Genomic DNA, 6,692 nt, shown 5'->3' on the forward strand with positions numbered 1-6,692 from the left:
TTGGTTGTATAAATTTAAGTTGTATTACTTTAAATGCTAATGGACAATATTTAGTTGCATTAACTTTAGGTTGTATGAATTTAAAATATGTATAATATATATGTATAAATTCTATTAAATTTTATTTAATTGCATAAAACAAGGTCGTATCACTTTAAATTTAAATTACAATAAATAGTATTTACTTGCATTAACTTTAAGTTATATGAAATAAGGCTTACATTGTATTAAATTAGATTTACTTATATTAATTTTAAGTTGTATGAATTTCAATTTAAATTGCATTTAATGTTATAAACTTCTAAGCTGTATCTGTTTAAATGTCAGTTGTAGTAAATGGCACTTAATGGTATAAAATGTGAGTTGTATCAATTTCAATTTCAATTTTATTCAAGTTGTGTTGAATTTTACTACGCTGTATTTAATGTAACATGGCCAGGAACACCAACCCTCTGCTCTGGGCATGTCCTGGGTGCAAACTCTGTCACATTCTGCTGGCTGTCCTGCTGGCTGTCCTGATGGCCGTCCTGCTGTCCATCCTGCTGGTCATCCTGCTGTCTGTCCTGCTGGCTGTCCTGATGGCCATTCTCCTGGCCATCCTGCTGAATGTCCTACTGAATGTCTGCTGGATGTCCTGCTGTCTGTCCTGATGGCCATCCTGCTGGCCATTCTCCTGGCCATCCTGCTGGCCATGCCTGCTGTCTGTCCTGCTGTCTGTCCTGCTGTCTGTCCTGCTGGTCATCCTGCTGTCTGTCCTGCTGGCCACAGCATGGCTGACTAGGTCTGGACACAGGGACACAACAGGAGGGAACAGGAGAAAGGGAAAGGGAAAGGAAGGGAAAGGGAAAGAGAAAGAGAAAGAGAAAGAGAAGAGAAAGAGAAAGAGAAGAGAAAGAGAAGAGAAAGTGAAAGAGAAAGGGAAAGAGAAAGAGAAAGAGAAAGGGAAAGAGAGAAAGAGAAAGAGAGAGAAAGAAGAGAGAAAGAGAGAGAAAGAAGAAAGAGAAAGAGAGAGAGAAAGAGAAAGAAAGAGAAAAAGAGAAAGAGAAAAAGAGAAAGAGAAAAGAGAGAAAGAGAAAGAAAAGAGAGAAAGAGAAAGAGAGAGAAAGAGAAAGAGAGAGAGAGAAAAGAGAAAGGGAGAGAAAGAGAGAAAGAGAAAGAGAAAGAGAAAGAGAAAGAGAAAGAGAAAGAGAAAGAGGAAAGAGAAAGAGGAAAAGAGAAAGAGAAAGAGAAAGAGAGAAAGAGAAAGAGAAAGAGAAAGAGAAAGAGGAAAGAGAAAGAGGAAAGAGAAAGGGAGAGAAAGAGAAAGGATGAGGAGAAAGAGAAAGAGAGAGAAAGAGAAAGAGGAAAGAGAAAGAGAAAGAGAAAGAGGAAAGAGAAAGAGAAAGAGAAAGAGAAGAGAAAGAGAAAGAGAAAGAGAACAGGAGGGGAACGGGAGAAAGGGAAACACACAACAGGCAGAGAATGGAACAGGAGAAACTGAAACACAGTAGGAGGGGAACAGGAGAAAGGGGAAGAGAAACACAAGAAGAGGGAATAGGAGAAAGAGAAACTGAAACACAACAGGAGGGGAACAGGACAAAGGGAAACTGAAACGGAAAATACAAGAGGAGGGGAACAGGAGAAAGGGAAACAAACACAACAGGAGGGGAACAGGAGAAAGGGAAACTGAAACACAACAGGACGGGAACAGGAGAAGGGAAACAGAAACAGAAACACAAGAGGAGGGGAACAGGAGAAAGGGAAACTGAAACACAACGGGAGCCTTCCCCAGAGATAAAGGGACAGCCCTGCCTTCCCCAGGGTAAGGACAGCCCTGCCCTTCCCCAGAGATAAAGGACAGCCCTGCCTTCCCCAGAGATAAAGGACAGCCCTGCCTTTCCCCAGAGGTTAAGGACAGCCCTGCCTTTCCCCAGAGATAAAGGACAGCCCTGCCTCTCCCAGAGATAAAGGACAGCCCTGCCTTTCCCCAGAGGTTAAGGACAGCCCTGCCTCTCCCAGAGATAAAGGACAGCCTGCCTTTCCCCAGAGATCCCCTGAGCAGCTGATGCCCCAGCAGCAGCCCCAGCTCATGGGTGCAGCCCCTGCTGAGCCTGAGCTGCCTTTCCAAGGGAAGGACCTCACCCATCCTTACAGAAACTGCATCCAGGTCATGGCATCTTCTGATTCAAGGGGGATTTTAAAACGAAAAGGCAGAAAGAAAGGGAATATCCAGCCCCAGGCCAAAGACTGAATGAAAAGTCCAGGGCCTCAAAGGTGTTGAGTAACTTAATTCCCCTGATCTTTTATCACAGACAAGAGTCTCAGCCCCACAGATTCCCAGCTGCCAGACCATTCTCCCAGGCTCTCAGAGAGATCTTGGATAAACTAAGAAAGAACTGGCAAACCCTTGGTGTTCCTTTGTTCATCGTTCAAGGACTAAGTAGAAAGAAACACTTTTGCAAAGATCTGAGCTCCTTAAACATGCAGGACAGGAAGAGGAAGAATTCTTGCTCTTTGGAAATGGCATTATTTCACTGTGGAGCTGGTTTTATTGGGGAGGTTTTATGCCCCCCAGGGAAAATGATCATCCTGATGGGCAGACCTGCACCAACACACAAAGATGCTCTCCACAGATCACAGAGTCACCACACACACTTTGGAAAATCTTAAACAAATCCTCTTAATAGGAGGCATACCTACATAACTTGGTCCAAGTTGAAAGATTTTACATAGCTTGAGTTATAAGATACCAGTATATACAAATATAACTAATATATATATATAACCTGAGTCATAACTTTCTATACAATGTAATAGCAGGTGTATGGGTAACTAGGCCCTTAATGCTTAAATAAACAGAAACTCACCAGGTGAATAATCTCAAAATAAGACAAGTTCAGCTATACTGGGCAGCAGCAGGATGTACTAATGAGAAACTGGCAAATGTAAAGCTAATTAGCCACAAAATGGAGAATTTAGACTGGTTAGATCCAGAAAGACAAGGAACACCATCACTGTACATGCTCTGAAGACAAAGTTGAAAGGTTCAGGGAAACCTTGAGTCTTCATTGAGGAAGACCCTCAAGACCACCTAAATTGGGGAAGTGCAAGCACAGCACAGAAGAACTATTTATAACTATGACATAATATTATGTTAAATAGTCCCATGAGACAACAGTAGTAAATTATGTAAATTATGTAAATTAGACGATGTTATGATGGCATTGCAATATTAAGCAATAATTACTGTATAAATAAACTACAACACACGACAAGGACGGGTGAGTTGGAGATAAAGGTGGAGATATCCCCCTCACCACCAGCACTGCAATAAACAATATCTGCTCTATAGATATTAAACTATAGGGATTTATTCCCAGCCTTTTCTGGGCATCAGAGGGAAATGGCCTTACCGTGCTGCAGTAGTTAATCCCTTCTAACAGTTCCAGTGCACACTGAGTCCGGCAGAATGTTGTTTTTCCAGAACAAGCCCCAGGGAGACACAGTGTGGAGCTGAGGTGCCTCTGCCTGTGGATCTCCCTGGATCCCCTTGCGAGGAGGCTCCGTGAGCAGCAGCTCCCGGGCCTGCCTGGGAGCTGCACGGCAACAGAAGCTTTTTACAAGCCCACAAAAAAGTTTCAACCAACTCTTAATTCAAGAGTCTTGAAGGAATCCCCGTCCACTGGACACTGTCTGTAACACACCATGGTGGCTGTAGAGAGTTTCCCAGTGTATCTGTGAAAATGCTTCAACCGGTCTCCCTCACCCGCCTCCCTCGGAGCCCAGCTCAGCCCAGGCCCCGAGCCCCGCCAGGCCCTGCACGGCCACGGCCGGGCCTTGGGGCCCGCTTTGGACACGGCTCGGCTGTGGGGGCCCTCAGGCCGCGGAGCGCTGCCCGGGCCCCGGCCCCGAGCACAGAGATCTGCCCGGGGGCTCCGGCCAACGGCGGCGGCGCTCGGCAGCGAGCCCTGCAGGCCCCACTCTGCTCCGCTCGCGCCCGCCCGGCACAGCCCTCACAGCCGGCCCCAAGCCGCGACCCCCAGCCCCGAGTCCTGAGCTCCGAGCACTGAGCCCCGAGCCTGAGCCCCAAGCCCCGAGCCCTGACCCTGAGCTCCAAGCCCAGCCCTGAGCCTGAGTCCCGGCCCTGAGCCTCGAGCCCTGAGCCTGAGCTCTGAGCCCCAGCCCTAGCCTGAGCCCCGGCCCTGAGCCCCTACCCCTGAGCCTCGAGCCCTGACCCTCCGAGCCCGAGCCCAGCCCAAACCCTGAGCCCCAAGCCTGAGCCCTGGCCCTGAGCCCCGGCCCTGAGCCCCAGCCCCGAGCCCCAAGCCCCAGCCCCGAGCACAGAGCACAGAGCCTGAGCCCCAAGCCCCGAGCCCGCACCCTGATCCCGAGCCCCAACCCTGAGCCCCGGCCCTAAGCCCCGAGCCTGAGCCCCGGGCCCCAACCCTGACCGGAGACCCAAGCCCAAGCCCCGAGTCCCAAACCTGAGCCCCGGCCCTGAGCCCCCTACCCTGAGCCCCAAGCCCAGACCCCCAAGCCCGGAGCCTCAAGCCCCAAGCCCCAGCCCCAGCCCCAAGCCCCGAGCCTGAGCCCCGAGCTCCGAGTCCGAGCCCCGAGCCCCAGCTCCGAGCCCCCCTGAGTGTGAGGGGCCAGTGTGACACTGACAGTGTGACAGTGTGACAGTGTGACAGTGTGACAGTGTGACAGTGTGAGGGGGCAATGTGACAGTGCAAGGGGCCAGTGTGACAGCGTGAGGGGCCAGTGAGACAAGCCAGTGTGACAGTGCAACAGTGTGTGAGGGGGCCAGTGTGACAGTGTGAGGGGACAACACTGTGACAGTGTGACAATGTGAGGGGCCAGATTGACAGTGTGAGGGGATGGTGTGACACTGTGACACTGGGACACTGTGAGGGGCCCGTGTGACAGTGTGAGGGGATGGTGTGACACTGTGAGGGGCCTGTGTGACACTGTGAGGGGATAGTGTGACACTGGACACTGTGAGGGGCCCGTGTGGACACTGTGAGGGGATGGTGTGACACTGTGAGGGGATGGTGTGACACTGTGACACTGTGACACTGTGAGGGGCCCGTGTGACACTGTGACACTGTGAGGGGCCCGTGAGAGAGTGTGAGGGGCCCGTGTGACACTGTGAGGGGACAGTGTGACACTGTGACACTGCGAGGGGCCCATGGGACACTGTGACACTGTGAGGGGCCCGTGTGACACTGTGAGGGGATGGTGTGACACTGTGACAGTGTGACACTGCGAGGGGCCCGTGTGACACTGTGGGCCCTCATGGAACCTAGGAGGCCCCTGAGGGTGTTACAGAACTTTGTGCAAGCCTTGAACCTCCCCCTGCGGCCTCTCCTGCAGCTGCTCCGGGGGCAGCAGCTCCACCTGCTATGAGCGAGGTCCCTACATGTCTAATTCAATAACCCACAAAATTAACATTTAGCAGCCATTTTAATTGAGCAGCAATTTTCCTTTGGCTTTTGACAAAGGCTTCTCATCATCGTCACTGTCCTCTGAGCAACCCCACAGGCTGCACATGCACCCCAAGTTTGTGCTACAGAAGCCAGCATTATATCCCAAAAATAAGCCTCATTATTTCATAAATTCCTGGAATCATCTCAATTTTGCCCATTTAAAGGCCAATTCTCTCATTATCCCAAGTCTATTCCATTTGGGATGTTACTTATCTCAAACTACATCCTGCATCCTATTTTCTCACGAAAACGTGAGAAAAAACATTTCTCATCTGAAAACATCTGTTTTGCGACACTAATTACATATCCTTTTCCTCTATTACTTTTTATCAAATATTTTCTAAAATATCAATATAGTCACAATTGTTAGCACAAATCATATTAATTTATCACAGATCCCTCATTCTCACCTTTCCTGGAGAGAGAGGAATGTGGGATTTGTCTTTACAAACCAGCTCTGGGTCTGCTGCTAGATAAAAACCAGCACTGAGAGATAAAAGAAACAATGGGAAGGATTCCACTGATTGATGAATGGAAAAGGATATTTTGTTTTTTACAATAAACTTTAGGTTTGCTGATAAATGAAATTGGACATCGAAAGATAAAATAAACAATGGGGGGAAAGCCTTGAATTCCATAGCAATTAAAAATTAAAAGGGAGGGTTATAGATTAGAGGGAAATCTCTGGTGTCAGAAGTTTTGGGGAGTCTGAACCTCTCAAGTACCTCAGAAGTGGGGAAAGAGAGAAGGGAAATTGGGATAAAAAGGAGGCTGCATCCTCCAAAGACCCCAGGGGAATGCCCATGGCCTCTGCCTTTATTTTAATAAAGCCAGAAAGGACTCCTCTGTCTCCTTTTTGGACACAAACCTCTGGTGTTTGTGGATTCATTTTCTGAAAAGTATTTAACTTTCTAATCCAGCAGGGAACGCTGGTGCTGGCCTTTACTCGGGTGAGTGCCAGCAGAACTCCAGCCCCAGTGCCCCCAGCAGCAAGCCAGGGCTCCCCAGTGCCCCCCAGGGTGGAAATTATTTTATTTGCAGGGACCCTCGTGGCAGGAAGGGATGATAAATCTGATTCCATGTTCTCAGAAAGTTAATTTATTTCTTTATGATACTGTGTTATATTAAAGAATGCTGAAATAACTAACTAAAGAATACAGAAAGGATACTTAGAGAAGGCTAAAAAGGTAATAATGAAAACTCCTGACTCTCTCCAGAGTCCCAACA

Source organism: Agelaius phoeniceus, unplaced genomic scaffold, assembly GCF_051311805.1.
Source record: "Agelaius phoeniceus isolate bAgePho1 unplaced genomic scaffold, bAgePho1.hap1 Scaffold_105, whole genome shotgun sequence".
NCBI classification, from domain to species: Eukaryota; Metazoa; Chordata; class Aves; order Passeriformes; family Icteridae; genus Agelaius; species Agelaius phoeniceus.